Genomic DNA, 21,601 nt, shown 5'->3' with positions numbered 1-21,601 from the left:
CTAATGAACTTCACAGGAAATGTCAGCAGCAGCATTTCCAAGACAAAGAATTCAAGTTTCTATTCCAATGTGCCTTCAAACATAGATGGAAATCTGACAGTGGATGGGAATCAACTCCATAACCTGAGCAGCATGTTGAAAAAAGATTGCTGTTCATGTGTGTTATTTTCAAACATTACTCCTGGTGAACACCTCATGTGACTTTCCCTGAACAGACAGAAGGATCTTGAAATTCAAATGGTCCTGAAAATTATATGTAGCTTATCAAAGAATTACTTCAATGACACATGGGTTATATTAAAAAAAGGAAAGCAAAAACTATGGCTGAGTTTCCAATCTCAATTGCTCTAGTAAGGGAGAGCAAGGCACTTCTAAATGTTTCTCAGAAATGCTCCCAGTCCATGATTTCTATTGAAATCACTAGCCTGTCTTCAAAGTGCTAGTTTATAATAGTGGAGTATATCTGATAAAAGGCTACAACCCAGTACAAGATAGTCATTAGAGAAACATTATTATTATTTTGCTAATTAGTAAAAAATCATTGGATTTCCTGTGGCTTCCTCCTGCTGAGCAATCATTTGATCTTGCTTATGTTGACAAACACGCACGTCACCAATTCTGCCTCATTTATCATTTGACAGGGACAGTGTTTGCTTCTTCGTGTGTGAAGAAAAGAAAGTTTAGGGTAAGCAAGCAAGCAAGAGGAATCAAGCAGTCACTCAGCTCATTTTCTTGGTTAACAATGAGTAAGTAAAGTAGTGAATAAGCAAAAATCATTTACTGCCGGTTTTCTAGCAGAATGACTTTTGAATGTTTTTGAATGTTTTTTCAGGATTTCACAGTCCTTAAAAATAAGCCAAGTTGGGAAACAAGGAAATTTGATGTACTTAATATTGAGAGAGAAGATATTTGATATTTTGGAAAAAAGATAGGAAAACTATAGTGAGTGATTGGGAATGATTATTTTCTACTATTTAAATTGATATTAAATTGAACATATACTTCACTAGAAAAAACTTTTCTTTGGCTCTACTTGATAAAACTAAAGTAAAAAAAAAATGCTATATTCTATGTAAAACAGACTTTCAAATTTAGGATGATGATTTGAACTTTCAATCTGGCTCCTTAAATTTGGTTGCTATCTTTTTTAATTAAAAAAAAATCAGTAACTAAAATAAAGTGTTTAACAGCTATTTTGGGAAGATGGATTTTCTGCTAAGGACAACCACATAGGTTAGAACTTCTCAATACTTTACAATTTGGACACTCTTGCCCAGTCACAGGATCTACTGCTTGGTTGAGAGATTATATGGAACCCATCATTATGGTAAGGAGAAAGATGTCAAATTGGGCTGATTTCAAGAAAGAGAGCATCTGTACTTGAATATAGCTCAGCACCAGTGCTGGGGAAGTTGGGGGGGGGTGTGCTTGCTTCCTATGAGGATGGACTCGGGCGATCTAGCTGACAGTGGGAGTAAAGAGCTGGGTTAAAACCTCAGGGTTCACATAAAGCCCCTTGATTCTACGCTACGCGCTCTCTCTTTTAACTGCAGTGGATGAAGATTGACCTTTCCTTCTCTGCAACTTAAATAGTATCATTATAACATTTTGAAATCCAAAATCCCAAATATTAGGAGTAAGCTTTAAAGAGATTCAAAATTCTAAAATATGTCAATACAGTGGTTTCCTGTGCACACTGGAAACAGTCCTAGATAAAGGATTGTCTACGCAGACGTGAGAAACACAAGTCAAAGAAAATCCATCATGTACTCTTGATTCTGTTTCTAAGACACTACATTCATTATTGTGGGTGCAACACAACTCCTGAAGCATAAGGGTTCTTTATTAGTCATTTCAGTCTGGTTTTACATGAATCATTTTTTAATTTTTACTAAAGTTTATCCTGACATTCATTTGTGATTGTAGCTTGGTCTGAGGGAAACCAAACTGTTTTAAAACGCCTTTCCTCTTTCTCTGAAATCAATATTTTACAGCTTATCCCGTATACTCATTAAATATGAAGGTTCTGAATTTAATGCTGTTCACATTCTTCAATAACTTGATATTTTTTAATCAAGTAGAAATAAATTTAAAAAGAAAAACTAGTAAGAGTTACTGGGCAGTTTTCAAAAGGTACCACATTCTACTGCCTTGTATGTATCCATTTTTAAAAAGCAAAGTAGTTTTCTCATATTCTTATTTTTGTAAGATGCTGTTGACCTAAATAGAATGATTTATGTAAAAAATAGCTATTAGCTAACCAGAAATAAAAAGTTAAATTGTTTAAAGTGTCTTTAAGCCATTTTAATAAATAAAAAAAATTCCACAACGAAAAGATTAAATAAAGTCCTCCTTTCTTACTCAAAGAATCATGTCTCAGAAAGTACAAAAACTGTTTTTTTAGGGGACATTCAATGCCACTGCAAATGGTTTCAATGTTGTTAGATGATGAAGATCTTGCAACATTATTTGTGTATGTCTTTATTTCTAACAAAAACTGTGTAAGAAAAACAAAAACGCTTGGGTCATTATCTCCCTAGGTGCCTCTCTGGGACACATTTTATAAACTCATGTTTTTAGAGATAAGATTAACTCCATAAGAATCAGATGCTTTCTTCAGAGAATGTGACAACTTTACAGAAAGAAAAAAATCAGTATTTTATTTGCTATTTGCAAAAGAAAGATAAAACACTTGTTCTCATTTTAAATGGATGTCTGGTATTAGCAAACAGAATATTCAAGACTTAACTGAAATGATTAAAAACTGTAGCTGTCTCATTAATATAGGACTTTAAGGTAATGGCAAACGGCTCATTGGTTCTTTGTGTGAATAATGTGACCAGACGATGGGGGGAGGGGAGACAGCTGAAAGACTATGGAATCATATGCGCGGATTTCCATTGCCCAAGAGGAAAATACATAGTTAGATTCTCCCTTCTTGTTTTTTTCCCCATGACAATGATCTTGAAATGCTGAAATGCACCTCTCTGAGCTAGTATTCATCAACATTGATAGCTAAAATGTACCTAGAGGAAAAGATAAACAAGCAATGTACTTATTAACTTGGATTATTAACAACAGACTGCCTAAATTTCTGTTCCATTTGGAATTACCAGGGTTATATTTTTATTCTGATTATCACTGTTGCATAAGCCTCTAGGTGCAGGAAAGAAGACACAGGTGTGCATGGACAGAGACACAAATTGTGCCTCTCTGACCCCACCTCTGCCATTAGCATACAGTTTCACATTTCCTCCTTCAACTAACATCATTGTTCCAGATCTGTGGAACTGCTTTACAAACCATTCCAATTAGGGCTCATCACAACCATTCTCCCATTAGGAAATGTTCCATTTTCTAGATCCAAAAGGGCCATCACATAGGAAAATAAAATTTCTATGTACTCTAAAGTGATTGTGGAAATGTAACTTCTTAACTATTATTTTTCCTAAGTTTTTAGAATGTTTTGTATCTCCCTCAAGAGGACAATACATTAAAACCAGTGGAACAGAGGCTTGCAATCACATTATAAGAATACAGAATGTGCTATGCATTTTTTAAAAATACAGAAAAAGACAACAATAAGAAACCCTGAAGCATGTATATTTCAAGCAACTATGGCATGCTTTGTGAGTATGTCATGTGTGATCTACTTGTGTACAAATGTCCTGGGAAATTTTTCAACACTAATCCACCACTGCTTTTCAGTAAAGATTGTGGAATATTCATTGGTTCCCCTTTCTGCCTTTTTTAAAAAAAATGCTCTGATTCTGATGGAATAGACAAGAATTCAACAATAAAATATACAGCATATATATGTAGTGTGTGATTAATGCACTTAAAGAGCCTGAGCTGATCACAGAAAGGGGACATGGAGAAACATCGGCTCAAAAAAGATCTGAATCAATTTTAAGGGGCACAAAATTAAAATAAGGAGTCATGATTTCATGTGTCTCTGGTACCATTGCATATCCTGAGGGTTGAATAGGCAGTCCTGAAGGGCCCTGCACTCTCTTCTTTTAGGAGGCAGTGAGCATGTGCGTCCTGGGCCTCTGGTGGCTTTTCCCTTTGCCTGGTCTCTGCCATTGCTTAGCCCTGCCTCCCTGTGTCCAACATCAAAATCACACTCAGGCAAAAGAAAGCAAGCCCTTTGCTTTGACAGTCACCAGGAATGATTGCACCACAGGAAGATGATGGCAGAAGTGTGGGAGGAGGGGTGCTACCTATAGTCCCTGGCAATTATCAGAGCAGGGCCCACAAAATCCTGCTCTGAGACCCAGACCCTAAGGGTAGCCACCCAAGGGAACAGAGCGGCAGCCACAGGAAACCATTTTGTCTTGTGATTTCTGTGCTAGGCATTTTTAGCCTCATTTTCATGAGGGATGGAAAAATAGCATCTAGCATTTATTCCCAGTGAATGTCACAAATGTGTTCTCAGACTAAAAGATATTCTTTTCAAGAAAAATGTTAAAATCTAAAAGCTGACAGTTAATACTTTTGTTCCATTTTAATTAAATGTCTAAAACCCTAAAGGCATCTGCAGTATTCATTCTGAGAGTTATTTATCTAGATAAACTGTTTATTAGTGTAGGTGAGAGATTATCATTTTATCACACTTTATAAATTACATGTGGCTACATGCCTGCATATCAGTGTCACCGCTTCCAGCAGACACTGTAGCTGTTAAAGAACAAAAGACAGCATCTTATTTTTTATACAACAATTTTCAGAAATATGCCCCAACATATTTAATTTACAATATAGGTTAGGTAAACAATCCTGGTGTGTGGAGAGGTCTAGCTGGATAATAATGTCGTATCTAACATACCTAAATAGGCTTCAAATTTCATAAAGGCGTGCTTATACTTAAATTGAATGGCAAAGAATTAAATATATACTCACAGCCTGCACACGTTCATAAAAGCAGTGAGAGGGGTGGCCTTCCCTATAAGCAATGCAGCAGGTGTTTACATGTCTGCATAAGAGGCTACAAGGGCTGGGAAGTCCTTGAATCCTTATGAGAATGAGAGTACATTCATGATTGGTCCAATTGATCACTGCAGCCGCTTGATATTACATAAAAGGTTGGTGTTGAAGCATATGGATTGGATAATAATCAGAGTTGTTCTGACATGGTCTATTTAATAATTCAAAAAGGAAAATTTGAAAATGATTCTGCACAAAGCTGCAGTACCCGGTTGACACTTTATTTATATCAATGCTCTTTGTGTGGTTTGCGAGCTGTGCAGATTGCCTGTTCAACAGAGTTATTTTTCTAAAGCATCAATATTCCAAATCACCATCAGCAAACAATCAGATGTATCACCTGTCACCATGGAAGGGCTGAAACCTTAGCGTCTCTGTGCAGGGATGTAGCAGAAATTAACTGGCAAATAATAATAATAATAATAATAATAATAATAATAATAATAAATTGCTATTTCTGTGTGTATTGAAAGTGCAACAGAAGACTGGGCTAAAGACTCCATGGACATGATCAGTCACCCTGGAAAAATTACTCCTTGGTAACATTCATTTGAGCAGACTTGCAGTACTGAATAAAATCTTTCTGTCTATTCACTTGAAAAATACAGGGACAAAACCAGATATAACTGTATTCTAATCTCTCTGGTGACCATGGAATAGAACTGCTTCCATAGATGTAAGAGGCAGGCATTCATAGTTTCAGAGACCAAGCTCAAAATTGTTAAGTTCTTAAAATATGATGTTTTCCCTGCAAGTGAGTGTGTGCACCAACTGTAACTGATACCCATGGAGGCCAGAATGGCATCAGATCTTTTGGAGATGGAGTTACATACAATTGTGAGGTGCCCTGTGGGTGCTAGGAATCAAACCTTCTGGAAAAGCAGCAAATGCTCTTAACTGCTGAGTTATCTCTCCAGCCCCAACCATACCCTGCAAATGACCCTAAGAATGCAGAAAGAGAGGGCAGCAAATGTGTCCACATTCTCAGAGGGAAGAACCCTACTATACTTAAGATTTGCACTAGTGTGTGCCTTAAACATCACCTCTTTGACTTCTGGTGTCACTGATTTTACTATCTGTGGAGCTCATTTCCCAAACTGTGACATGCAGCTAGCACTGAGAAATAGTGTACATTTTCATTTTGCTTTCTTTAATGAAACAGATGATTCAGATGCCTCCATGGAATTGCTCAAATATGCTTTATAAATGCTAAATGTTGTCAAGGATTTAACTCATCGAGATCAAAGTCAATCCTTGCTAAATTTCAGCAGATAAATTCCTCTACATTGTACTTTTACAGATAGCTACATGTTGACTCCTAAAGATAATTACAACATATAACCCCTTTATACGGGTGCAAGTTTGCAACACAGAAGAGCAACACTAATAAATGAGGTTCTTCTATCATAACCTGCAAATAACACATTCTGAAATATGCCATTTTAAATGCTAGATTGGGGACTGAAGAAATAGTTCAGCAGTTAAGAGGTTTCCTGGTCTTCTGGGAGACCTAAATTCAGTTCTCAGATGCATGTAGTGTGTCTCATATCTGCCTGTAACTCCAGCTTGAAGGTATCTAATGTCCTCTTCTGGTCTGTGAGAGCAAGTACATATGTACAATACACATGCACACACACACACACACACACTCACTAAAAAAAGAAAATGGAATATATAAAATAAAAATAATGTATTACTAATAATGTATTACATAATAATAAAAATAACAGTAATAGATTTTTAATCATAAAAAATATGAATTTTCATGTTGCATAAAATTAGAAATGTTTGCTGCATTTTTTAAATATTCTGCATTCTATCTTGGTAGGAAGTAGTACATAGAATGAAACCATCTCTGTAGCCTTGGAATGAACTGAAGTCAAGAAGTATGGCAGAAGCTTGAGACTGTCAAAGGTTATGTTTTCTGATGAACAAGGCAATTATAAGATCACTTTCTCCTCTGTAAATGACTCCAAGCAAGACACATTACAGCCAATGTGAAGGAGACTTCTAATTTAAAAACAAAACAAGTTAGCTGATAGAAAGTGACATAGATGGGTGAAAATCATATATTCAGGAAAATTTGTCTTCTCTGACATAAAAATTCTTGGTTCCAATACCCAAATATCACATGGCCCATAGATAATATTGTCTCTACAGTCAACATTTGAGAATAGGCAGTATGAATTAAGATTCAAATTTAAAATTTTTCAACATTATCCTCCATTGAAACAATGTCCATGTGTCTATAGTTTACATATACAGCATGATAAGATTCATAGCATCCTTCTGCACTCATTGGAAGAGATTAAGTGTAGACCTCAAAATAAATATAGCCAATTTTCCTTTCAAGCACTTTTTTCCATGCTGACCAGTTCCAGTTGGTTCCATCATGTCCATGCAGAGATGCTCTTTGATTTAATGAAGACATTCTGGGCAGTTAATGAATAAGCAGGTTAGGTAAGTATGACATTAACATAAGTCAAGAAGTGTTAGAGCCTGAAATCATAGGTTCCACATTTTATTGATGCTCAAAACTGTTACCTTTATAATCCAAGAGTAACATGAAGGTTTCGAGGCAAGGAAAGATGATATCATCCATGTATAGGTGACCTGTACTTTGGAATCTGGATGCTCATGTCTAGCTAGCAAGAACTACTGCTAAATCTTTCTTGATCCATGGTACCAATACTCTTTCTTGGTCATTGTGAGAACACACCCAGTTTGTTATGTTTGCCACTTTAATGAGTGAACGTAAATGGACTAAATGGCCTATAGTGGCTTGTTTCATATATGTTTATAATATAATTTCATTCCCCAAAGTATTTTACAAGGTAAGTATCATTAGTCTATGATATAGTATGAACCCAAAGCCTAGAGAAGGAAACAGTAACTTCAATTCAGACTTTTGATGAAGAGATAAATCTTAGTTTTAATCCTAATGCTTCAGAATCAAAATTTCATGAATTAGCCTATATTTTTTTAAATTTTATTTTATTTTACAATACAATTCAGTTCTACATATCAGCCATGGATTCCCTTGTTCTCCCCCCTCCAGCCCCTCCCCTTCCCCTCAGCTCACCCCCCATTCCCACCTCCTCCAGGGCAAAGCCTCTCCCCAAGGACTGAGATCAACCTGGTAGACTCAGTCCAGGCAGGTCCAGTCCCCTCCTCCCAGGCTGAGCCAAGCGACCCTGCATAAGCCCCAGGTTTCAAACAGCCAACCCATGCAATGAACACAGAACCCAGTCCCACTGCCTGGTAGCCTCCAAAACAGATCAAGCCAATCAACTGTCTCACCTATTCAGAGGGCCTGATCCAGTTGGGGACCCCTCAGCCATTGGTTCATAGTTCATGTGTTTCCATTCATTTGGCTATTTGTCCCTATGCTTTATCCAACCTTGGTTTCAACAATTCTCGCTCATATAAACCCTTCTCTTTCTCGTTAATTAGACTCCCAGAGCTCCATCTAGGGCCTAGCCGTGGATCTCTGCATCCAGATCCCTCAGTCCTTGGATGGGGTTTCTACCATGACAATTAGGGTGTCTGGCCATCCCATCACCAGAGTAGGTCAGTTCGGGCTGTCTCTCGGCCATTGCCAGCAGTCTATTGTGGAATTAGCCTATCTTAGTTAGGCTTTTATTGCCATGAAGAGGCACATAACCATGGCAACTCTTATAAAGGAAACCATTTGATTGAGGCTGGCTTCCAGGTCAGAGGTTTAGACAGTATCAGCATGGCAGGAAGCATGGCGGCACACAGGCAAACACAGTGCTGCAGAGGAGCTGAGAGTTCTGCATCTGGATCCACAGGCACCACTGACTGCCGCACTGGGCATGCTTGAGCATCTGAGACCTCAAAGCCTGGTGACCTCTTCACCAAGGCCACACCTGATCCAACAAGGCCATATTTCCTAATAATGCCACTCCTTTGGGGCCTTTGTGAGTAACTTTTATTCAAACTACCACATGCTACTCCCTGGCCCCCATAAGCTTGTAGCCATGTCACAATGCAGAATGCATGTAGTCCAACTTCAAAAGTCCCCATGTCTACAACAGTCTCAAACTTGTTTGAAAGTCCAAAGTCTCTTCTGAGACTCATGCAATCTCTAAATTATAATCCTCTGTAAAATAAAAATAAAAAACAGAAGACATAGTTCCCACATATAATGGCATGGGATATACATTACCATTCCAAAAGGATAGGAAGGGAGCATAGTGAGGAAATACTGGAGCCAAGCAAGACCCCAAACCAGCTGGGTAAACTCTAAACTCTGCATCTCCATGTCTGATGTCTACATATTCTTCAAATCTCCACCTCCTTTCAGCTTTGTTGGCTGCGTCGTATTTTTCCTCTTGGGCTGGTTTCACTCACTGTTAGCATCTTTCCTTGGCAGCTATTCTATGGCTCTGATATCTCCAATATTTGGGGGTCTCCAAGGCAATCCAAGCTTCACCTTAACAGCTTCACACAATGACCTCTCTGGACCTCCATTCAGCGACAGCCCTGACGAAGGCCTAGCTTCAGCAACTCTTCTTAGTGGTGGAGGGAGATTCTGTAACCCCTTCCTTCTGTCCTTGACTCTACAATCAGAAACATGTGGCTAAAGCTGTTAAGTTCTGCTACCTGCTGGGCCTGGAAAATGGTCCTTTCCTTCAATTACACCTTCAATAATTTTCTGTTTTCCATGGGTTCCTTCACTGCCTAAGCTTGGCTGTCCTGGCACTTGCTCTGTACACCGGTCTGGCCTTGAACTCAGAGATCTGCCTGCCTATGCTTCTGGAGGGCTGGAATTAAAGGTATGTACCCCTATGCCTGGACCTAAGTTGTTCTTTAATTCTTTTTCATAAGTTGAAAACTTAGCTGGACAGGGTCTTGCCTTGAGGTCACCACTTCCTTTATTCCATCTAACATCAAGCTTTTTTAAAAAAAATCTGTTAAATCTCCTAGAACACAGGATTTATCTATATTCCATTTTCTGGTGCCCCTTTCTCCTTGTATTTTGTATTTTTCCTTGGTCAATCTGTTCTTTTTCATTATATATCTTCATAAGAGTGAACACTAATAGCCACATGACAGAATCAGTACTAGGTTATTTTGAAATCTCCTCTGCCAAAAGAATTAATCAAATACTCTTCAATTTAGCCTCAGGCAGATTTTTCAGACAAGGGCAAAAAATCAGCCACATTCTTCTCCCAAAATAACACAAGAATCATCTCTAGGCCACATACTAACATTCTTCTCCTCTGAAACATCTTGAGCTGGGCCCCTATAGTTCAAATCACCCTCAGCACCACTGTTTTCCATGCTCCTACTAGGATGGCCCATTAATCCCCATTTAAGGTGTTCAATTGCTTTTCTAAACCAAAGCCTCAAAGTATACATTCCTCCAAACAAAAGCATAGTCAGGCCTATCGTAGCAATACCTCAGTCCCTTGTATTAACTTCTGTCTTAGTTAGGGTTTCTATTCTGTGAAGACACACCATGACTACAGCAACTCTTATAAAGGAAAACATCTAGTTTAGAGGTTTATTCCATTATCAGCATGGCAGGAAACATGGCTGCACAGAGGCAGACATGATGCTGGAGTGGAGCTAAAGTTCTACATCTGGATCCCCAGGCAGCAGGAAGTGCCTGCCATACTGAGCATGACTAGAGCATCTAAGATCTCAAAGCCCAGTGAATACTTCCTCCAACAAGCCACACCTCCTAATAGTGCCACTCACTATGGGTCCACAGGGGCCATTTTTATTCAAACCACCACATAGCCTCAACTAAACTGCAGATAATTGCTGTGGATATCACTCTGTATAAATAAAACACTGATTGGCCAGTACCCAGACAGGAAGTATAGGCAGGATTAACAGAGAGGAGAATTGAGGGAACAGGAAGGCAGAGAGGGAGACACTGCCAGCCGCTGCCATGACAAGCAGCATGTGAAGATCCTGGTAAGCCACAAGCCACGTGGCAAGGTATAGATTTATAGAAATGGGTTAATTTAAGATATAAGAACAGTTAACAAGAAGCCTGAGCCATTAGGCCAAACAGTTTAAATAATATAAGCGTCTGTGTGTTTATTTTATATGTGGGTTTTGGGACTGCAGGGGTTTGGTTGGACCTGGAGAGAAGCTCTTCAGCTACAGATAATAGATGAACAATGCACATGTTATAAACATAACTGGTCCTCACCTGTTTTTTTTTAAATCCACTCTATTATCTAATTATTGTTTCTAATAAGGACTAATTAGAAAAATCTTGGTAATGAGAATCTATTATGATTTACAAAAGTGAGTCTGTATATTATAAAATACCACACAAATATGATAGAAGTAGTGAAAGAATTGTCCAAAAATTTCTAAATCCCTGTTCCCAAGACGAAAGTCAAGAACTTGGTGTTTATTTCATTGTATCCAGTATGCTTCAGTAGGTGTGCCTTTCAGTGGAAGGGCTATGTATTCAAATGGCCCTTCTTATTAGTTTGTCTTCTCAAAGATGCAGGAATTTAAAAATCGTTTATTTTACCCGTAAGAGTATTTATAGAGCTTGCTTCTTCTAGACCAAGGAGAAGTATATAGGGCCACTCATCTGAAACCCCTTTCAGTTCTCTGGCAGCCATGGTACAAAGATTGCAGAAGTGAATCTCGATGTGTTTAACTCATACATATGTTCCTGAAAATTTTAACAAGTATGTTTTAGAAAAAGAATGAACACTCGTTACAGGAATACATGGGTATGTAAAGAAAAAAAAACATTGTCAAGCATTTTTTATAACTTCGAACATAGTGGTATGTACATTAGTGAAAAGGGCAGAAGCTTCCTAATGGGAAGTCCTGGATTTCAGACTTTCGCCACTTACTACCTATTAACCTTCAGTAATCGCCACTTGAATGTCAATTCCAGTCAAGTCTCATCCTGACTTGGATGCCAGAACTCCTTTTCTCACATGATTGCTTTGAGAATCTGTGAAAACAATTCAAGGAAAAGTAGACTATAATTTACAAACATTTGATGCAGTCTAAAACATAAATACTCTTTAATCAATATTTTTGTACACTCAGATATTACTTAAATTATTTCCTCATTAAGAGATCCAATTCTTCTTTTGAAATGAAATAAGTACCTGCAAGATCATAAAAAAATACTCTTGATTGATGTGATTCCCACATCCATCTACAACCTCTGCTGTTTCCTTTTATATTTCTTGTCTATTATCTTCACAGTATTTACTTGAAAATGCCTTTTAAAATATAGCTTTGTGGATTATTGGTTTGAACCTACAAATTCTGACCTGTGACAATTTGGAACATTTTGTGTGGTTTCTGATCATCCCAAATCATTTATTAAACACTATCAGTCCCTCTGTTCCCTTGTGTCAGAAATGTCTAAACCCCTACCAGTCTGGGCCCAACATGCAACTTCATGCAGTGTCCCCCCAGAAGATCTTACTAGACCAGTTTCCCATGAGTATAAGGACCACAGGCACCACACAACCGTCTTCCTGTTTTGTGGTCTCATGTCTGCACAGTCTCAATGTTCTCCTTTCTATACAGAACAAATCACAGACCTATCCCTTTGTTTCTGAGAAACGGCTGCCCCTGCTAATCTCAGTCCCTGAGCATCTTTGTTGTCTCACTTCCCAGCACTTTCAGCACTTCCCACAAATACTGATGATGTCACATAACATAGCTTTTACATACAGCTCTAAATGTGTACACTTCTACCCTTATTATATTCACACTTACTTGCAGCCCTTTTTCTGCCTCTCCATCTAGGCTCTTAGCTCTCTATAAGGGACTATCTCTGATGTGTTCATAACTAGAATCTCACTCCACCCCTAAATATTCAGTAAATAGTATTATTGGAATTAATAAGAACAAATAGGATTTAAAGGAGAGTCTGGAAAGCACAAAATATTACAGATAATTGTAGCTTTACACCAATTTTCAATGAAGTTCTATTTTGGTACTTACATTTACAAACATACTTTCTCCTAGTCTTTCTGAGTACCTTAAAAGAGGAGAGAACTAAACAAGGGGAAAGGAAGAGATGAAAACAAACAAAACAAAAATTAATTTGATGGTCAATATTTAGATTGCATGGGGTTTACTGATAACATTTGCTGTTTTCTCCTAGGAATTACTAAATAGTATATTTATTTACTATATTAAGTAGAAAGTCAATCCTGGCTTCATGATTGTTATATATTAGTAAGAAAAAAATGGAAAAAAACTAAAATAATAAAAGAAATTTTAAATGTACTGGAATTTCTGAACATATATAAACACAATTTTGTTCTTTTGCGATGCTTTAACAGATTGCACAGTTGCTTATTGGCCCAGGTATGGAAATCAATAAAATCCCCTTTGATCCCTATTAGATTTTAAAGTACTTCCCAATCTCTGATTGGAATTAAATAAAAATCCAGAGCGGGTGGTATATGCCCTTTTCTATGTACAATAAAGGAACACACCAAATGGCACAATAGACCTTAATATTATGGGGAAACGCATCTGCCATTTGGTCCACTTTCATTCTGATGAGATGGTTTGGGGTCAGCGCACAGTTGCAGCTCCTAAATGCAAATCACGGCATGATCCCAGCACATGGAATTACATCAGCGCTTTTGATGAGAGAACAGAATCAATACAGAGGTCAAAAGTGCACTGCTGCGAGGAGAGCCACAATCAGGCACGGGGATTCCCTAAGACTGCAATTCCCCTGATGGAAAGGCACAGTTGCAAGAGCTTTCTTAATGTAGAGAGGCTACCTACAGGCCACGAAAGGGCTGGCTGACAGAGGGTTTATCTCTCTCCACACTCATCTCTGTACCAACTTGATTGGATTATGTTGTGGAGTTTGCTAACAAAATGCTGACATATAAGACAAAACTTCCAGAAAATCAATACCCAATAATTGCCTATGCCATGCTGGAAGATGAAAGTATCCTGCATATTACCCATCTTCAGTTCTAGAGTGGAACAAGCCATGGAGCCCAAGGAACTGAGCTGTTCTTATTGTGCATAATATACCTTTATATACCAGCAGGCAGCACAAATCATTTCCTTCCCCACTGTTCAATACACAGTGATTTCATCTTCCCTATATTCATTTTTTGTCCCAGAATGATGCCCTTAAACACTATGCGCCTGTCAGGTCCTGGATATCCCTTACCTGGCAGCCAAAGGGAGTACTTACAAATGAATCTTTTGTTCCCACAGTAAATGTCTCCTTGTGGTGGTGCAGTTTGATAAGTTTAAGAAATAGAGCACAATATCAACCACACTGTATTTTCCATAAAATGCTGTCTGACAGAATGCACTGCTCAATTTATTTTTATACTGAATGGATCAGCGATGAGGCGAAACAGATACCAGAGGCCCATTGTTATTTGCAATGCTTAGGAAAAATGATTTTTGTACCCAGCAATATTAAAAGCCAAAATATCAAACCAATTATCAATATAACACATATGTTTCCTTACACTTCAGTGGCCAGAGTTGTTCTGTTGTATAACTTTGCCCAAACACTAAGTAATCCTTTGCATTCATAAGCTTAATTTGCCCCTCCTCCACTAAGGAAAAGAAAAGAATATTTATCTTTCAGGTCATAGCTGTGTGTCTACTATGCTTTGGTTCCAAAATGTGATTTCAAGCTTAAAGAGCAAAGCAATGACCTAGGAAAAAAGGAGTTTAGTTGTTAATTTCATGACTATAATTACTACTTTATATACTATCTTTTTACTGCTGTTTTAAGAAGAAAATAAATATCTGAAAATATTTTTAATATACATGATTCTTTGAAACTCCTTTGATGCTAAGTCTTACCTACCTCATTCATTCCAAAAATAGTGTACCCCTATTTATAGGAATATTCACCATATAGTCATTTGAAGGTGCGGTCATAGAGATGGAACAGGAGCAGAAAGGAAGCTAGGACTGAAAAGAAAATATGTCAAAGTGCCTGTGTGAAATTGGCTTGGACAATAAAAAGAAGGTGAGTTTACAATAACTGATGCTGAAAGGCATATTCAAATCCTTAGGAGCACGTTAATTTTACATAATTGTTCCTTTGTACTTTATGACAGATACAGAGGCCCTGTTAATGTTATTCCAACTCCATCTTTAATCACAATAATTCAGTAACATGTTGAAATTGGAAGATGAAAGACTAGTGCTTTATTTACATAAATATAAGCAATAAATGAGCAATTCCTGAATTGAACCAAATCAATACACACTGCATTATCGTGTTGACCTCTCTATCTTGGAGGTCATTAAATGTGTGAATCCGCAGAGTAATATGCCATCAAAACCAGAGTCAAGTCTCCATGTCTCCAGGGATATTTCCAACTCTCCTTTTTCTCCTGTCTGAGGCTGGCTGATGAATATGTGGCAATGTTATTTAGAGGGAATGTGCCACTTGTAACGGAAAAAGATGGTCACCTTGGAGATCCATTCAGAGGATATAGCAGGAAAAGGTTATTTAGTATGTTCCACTTCACCACAGAAGTGAACCACAAATGGGAACACTCTCATTTTCAGCATAGTATCCTGACATGAAAACCAAGCATATAATTTAATAACAACCAGAAACTTGGCTCAGGTAAAAACATCACATCCCCAGCAACTCAGTAAGATTTTCCCTTCTGCCAACAAATTGTGCCTTTCTGGCAGGATATTACAAACTTGTGAAGAATACATCGGTTTTGTGTCCTTATTAATAACCCATGATGCAAGCAATTATTTAACATTATCTCAAACTGCCTTAAGAAATTGGATCAGCTTAAAGATATAGAAAGAAAAGAAATTACAATTCTAGCAACTTACAAGAAAAGAAGGCAAAATTACTGTTATATGACTAAATCAAGATTGCTTTTATGGAGAAATCCTGATTTTGTAGGAGACTATGTTAGCCGCTATCCAAATCAGGATAAAATAAAATTAACAAATACATATTGACTCACTACCAATTCAAACTATTAATTAGAACAAGAGTTTCAGGATCATTTACTCTTTGAAGGAAATGTATCATCTGATGGCATATTAACAAGCTAAGATTGCAAGGAATAAAATGATTCACAGGGGAAGTTCTCCCCCCCCCCCAAAAAAAAAATGGAAGAAAAGACACACCAAAAAGATGTTTCCCTATTTTAACCCCAAAGAAACTTGGGAAGGAGTTCACCTTTGAAAGCTAAATCATCTAAGTTAAGAAGAATATACTCTGAATTTATCAATATGTGGAAACTAAACAATAAACAGAAGTTTCAAAGTAAAAGGGTATGAAAAAATGTTCAAAAGCAAAAGTTTTTCCTAACAAAAAATTAAGAATACATTCCTTTAAATAGTAGATATTTAATTTACAGATTTTTTGGTCAATTTTAGGTGGAATAAGATAAGTAGAGTTTTTCATTTTTAAAATACTTATTAAATTATATAAAAAATAATATAGTATTTGGAATTTGCTTTAAAACAAAAAATGAGGTTTTATATTCTTGAACTAAAGTAATAATGAACTGACAACTGTTCAAGCTTTTAGCAACAAAGGTCATGAGTTCATTATACTCTTCTATGTACTTGCACATGATTGAAATTTATATGTGTGTACAGATATTGTACAGTTTTAAAGTGTATACGTTTTATGTATGTGCACACATATGGAAAGATGTAAGTATAATCTATCATATATAAAGGTATTATACATGTGTGAATATAGTACATATACATATATGAATGTATGTGTGTATAATATACCTCCATACTGATTAGACTGTGAAGCAGGTTTATGTGCACACAACCCTGCTTGTTAAACTCTTCACATTTGTCAACCTTGCTCAAACATTTTCCCAGGTGACTCATTCTTCAGTCACCATAGATGAGGCGCTAAAGCTAGGTGTTGGAGGTATAGCAATCAAAATTGGGTATTTTGCTTGCACAGAGCTTACATCCTAGACAAGGAGACAGACATTTATCAAATACATAAAGAATAAGCAGGAAACTTAGCAATCGAGATTATACCATGAGATAAACAAAGGATATAGAGAAACTGAAAAAAAAGGGTGCTTTGGGGAAGTGATCACAACACCTCTTTTTTAAAAGATGTTGTAAAAGCAAGCCTTGAATGATAGCATCAGGATATCTATGAGAGCCTGGGAAAGTACTTAAGAGAGACTCTCAAGAAAGCAACCTTACTTGGGGATAGCATGATTTGGGCAAGGAACCAAAGAAGGTCAGTTTTATTTGAACATGCACAGACAACACTTAGAGACAGGTTACACGTGTAGCATGAAGTGAATAGCATGTACCTGTGCCTTCATTTGCATATATTTGCATATAACTAAAATACACACCTGTATATATCTCCTATACATATATGCACATATTCTACACACACACATATACATATATATGTATATATATGTAGAGAGAGACATACACACATATGTATTCAAATACAGCTGTATACAGTAATAGCGTAACCTGCAAAAATATAACAGACCATCCCTGCTAACAATGGAGACAGCTGCTGGAAAGGAAACAATGGTGGCAGCCCAGGCTTGTCATTTCCTTCAGGAAAGTTGTCCTACAGATAAATATACATTTCTTCTGGCCTTTGCCTTGTAGTTTTCTATAAACATTAAGAAGATTCAATAGGTTTAAAAACAGAGCAAATGAAGTTGGAGGAGATGGGGAGGAATTAGACAGAAATAGGGTGTATTTAATTAAAATATGTTTTATGCATGTATGGAATTCTTAAACAATAAAATAGTAGGGTATACATACACTCACTTGTAAAATAGAATGAAATGTGCTATTAGAACCAAAATCATATTGTCTGCTACTGGAAACAAAGTTAAGAGGAGTCCCCCAGGAATAGCTAAAGGACTAGAAGCCCTGGGGGAAACTCCATAGACAAGCTGGAAGACTAGAGTTCCTTGTTTATGAATCCATGACAGCAGCAAACTGTGAACTCCTAACATCAGAGCTTCATTTCTTGATGCCTCTTTCGCCTGAATTCTTAAGAGTGCTGAACACAAAGAAATACTGGTTGTATTGTTGAGTCGCTGAAAAAAAAAAATGAAATGGATGCCTAGGTTTTGTGGTTCTAATCAATTTCATATATTTATAGAGCAAGAGGATTGATTTTCAAATGCAGAATTTCAGATTAAATTAGTCTATTTAAATAATATTTCACACTAAGTCCATACCTAAACAACATGTGTAGACTCCTCCCAATTATTTTTTGAATTGCTTTCTTTTTTCTTTTAAGCTGCCTAAATTTACTAACCTACACTTATTTTCTAGATAAAAATGAAAATCCCAAGCCAGTCACAAACCCTTTGATCTACAATAGAGTCGTGCTTGCAAGATATGCTAATGCAATATTGGCGCAAACTTGTGGGAGTAACCAATCAATATCTGATTTGATTTAAGGGCCACTCTACAAGATGGAATCCATACCCAACACTGCTTGGGTGACCAAGAACCAGAGACTACATAGCCCAGGGACAGGAACCTAGGGTAAAACCAACTACTACTGTTCTAAACATAAATAAATAAATAAATAAATAAAATAAATAAATAAATAAATAAATAATAAAATGGACCAATAAAATCTCACCTAATAACATTCTGTTATACTCATTGATCAGTGCCTTGCTCATTCATCATCAGAGGAGATTCATCCTACAGCAGATGGGAACAAACACTGAGACCCACAACCAGACATTGTGCAGAGAGTGATACATTGGAATGCTGAGCCCTAAATGAGATGTTTCTATCAAATCCCTCTCTTCAGAGCTAAGGGAACCAACCCCACAGAAGAGGAGGCAGAAAGAGAGTAAGACCCAGAGGGAATGGAAGTCACCAAGAAAACAAGGCCCTATAATCCACATGATCAAAAATCATATGAACTCTCAGAGACTAAAGCAGTATGCATAGGGCCTGCATAGGTCTGCATCAGACCATCTGCATTTATATTATGGCTTCCAGCTTAGTGATTTTTCATGGGATTCCTGAGTCTGTAAATGAGGGGGTCTCTGATTACCATACCTTCTCATGGGCTCTTGATGTGTTAGTTTTTGTTTTCTTAATAATTTTATTTTTTATTATATTTATTTTATTGAATCCCCTAGAAACTCTTAGAAGCCTGTTTGGGTTTTTTCTTGCTGCTGTTGCTCTTTATTTGTTTGTTTGTTTTTTGAGACAGTGTTTCTCTGTGTAGCAGTGGCTATTCTAGAACTCACTCTGTAGACCAGACTAACCTTGAACTCAGATCTACATGCTTCTGCCTCCCAAGTGCTAGGATTAAAGACATGTGCCACCAACACCTGATGCTTGTTTATTTCCTCAGGAGAGACAGAAAGAGAGCATATATAGATGGGGAGGAGATGTAGGAAAAAACTAGGAGGAATAGAGGGTGAGGAGTAGAAGGAGTGAATCAGTATATGTTTTGCAATAAGTGTCTATTTTCAAAAAAAGGAAAAAATTAAACTTAAAACAATTAATTAAAATATACATTATGATGCAAATTAGCCTTTTTCATTGCTTTAATTTGCTTTTCTGTTGTGATAAAACACTGAACAAAAACTTCCAGATCACAACCTATCATTGACAGTAGTCAGGGCAGGAACTCAAGGCAGACACCTTAAGACAAGAACCCAGAGGAGAAACTATGAAGAAACATTGCTTACTGGCTCACTCACTGGGTTCTGTCCAGTTAGCTTTCCTATACAGCCAAGACCCAGCTCCCTATGGATGGTTCTACTCATAGTGGGCTGATGCCTCCTGCATCAATTAGCAATCAAGACAATGCTCCATAGACATGCCCACAGGCCAATCTGATACAGACAGTTCTTCAATTGGCATGTCCTCATCCCAGATGACTCTAGGTTGTATCAAGTTGACTGATGATAAAGCTAGTCAAGACACTCTGTTCCTTTTCAACTTGACACAAAACACACTACTGTTAATTCATAACTTTCTTGTCTGATCTCAAGAGCTCATGTTAATATAATCTTAAATAGAGGGGGGGAAAGTTCTCACAGCCTTTCAAATTTCCAGCACTAAAAGTTCAGAGTCTATGATACCCTTAATCTCATAGAGAAGAAAGTAGAAGATAAAATTCAACTTATAAGCATAGGAAAGGACTTTCTGAATTGGGTTCTGATAGCACAGTAATTAAGATCAACAACTGACAAATGGGACATCATGAAACTAAATCTTCTATACAGCAAAGGACACTATCATTGGAGTGAAGCGGCAAGCCAATAAAATAAAGAAAAAAACTTTTCCAAATACACATTTGATGGTATGTTAGTATATAGAATATACAAAGAATTCAAAAACAAAACAAAACAAAAAAACAAGCCTAAATGTCAAGAAAACAAACAACCCCCTTATAATTGGGGGTATTATGAAATAGAGTTCTCAAAAAAGAAATAGAAATGGTCTAGAAATATTTTTAGTGTTCAAAACACTTAGCCATTAGGGAAATGCAAATTAAGTCTATTTGAAATTTCTTCTTACCCTAGTTATAATACCTACAGAGTGATCAAAATGTGCACAAGGTCAAGCCAAACCAAGTTCTAGCATGGAAAGGGGAGGTGGGCACAAAGTCCTGCCTCCAGCTGAATAGCTAATAGCGGTTGATAGCTTCTAAAAAAGGCAGGGTCTGTTTTCCTTAAGGATTTGGGAGACCACACATCTTAGAATATATAGGCAACACAAATTGCATTTGGTGTATTCAAGAAAGGAAAAAAAAAGAGGACAAAGTGTGGAAGGGTTTGGAAAAGGAAGTATGGATCTGAGAAGAGGTAGAGATGAATATGATCAATGCATTGAACAAAATTCTCAAACAACTAATAAACATTTCTTAAAAGTTAAGAAGCAAATGACAATAAATGTTGCAATGGATGTACAAAAAGGGGAACATTTATTCACTGTTGGTGGGGGTGCAAGTGGTACAGAAACTGTCAAAAATCACTGAGGAGTTTCCTCAAAAAGCTATAAACAGAGCACCACATGATCTAGATATACCACTCTTGGACGTTCACCAATGTATAAACTCTATCCAAACACAAAGATACTTGTGCATCACATTCATTTGTTGCTCTATCCACAACAGTCACAAATTGAGAACAGCCTAAATGTTATCCAAAAACTGATGATTGAATAATGAATGTGGTACTTTCACATCCAGAAAAGAAATATTACAATTTTTTTAAATTTTTAATGAATTTTAAAATTAAAAAAATATAAAAATTTTCAGGTAAATGGAGGGATCTAAAAGTAATCATTCTAAGAGAGGTAGCCCAGAAACCTAAGGACAAACATACATGTTATCTCTCATAGGTGGTTGCTTGCTTTGAGTCTTCAAATACATTTTTAAATTGGGATACCCATAAATGTCTAGAAACTCTGGAAGGGCTATGGATATGGCTTGTAAAGAAGGAAAGATAGGACACAGGTGGAATAAAGGGCATCTGGGGGCTGTGGAACAGAAAGGATTGAGTAGGATAAGGAATGTGAGGACAACATAGAGGAGAACACGAAGAGGAGTAATGAACACTGAAGACCTTTGAAAACTTATGGAAGCCTTCTATTGTGTAAGATCCTA

This window comes from Peromyscus maniculatus, chromosome 2 (genome assembly GCF_049852395.1).
Source record: "Peromyscus maniculatus bairdii isolate BWxNUB_F1_BW_parent chromosome 2, HU_Pman_BW_mat_3.1, whole genome shotgun sequence".
NCBI classification, from domain to species: Eukaryota; Metazoa; Chordata; class Mammalia; order Rodentia; family Cricetidae; genus Peromyscus; species Peromyscus maniculatus.
The sequence above is the reverse complement of the archived record's forward strand: the minus strand, read 5'-3'. Positions refer to the sequence as shown.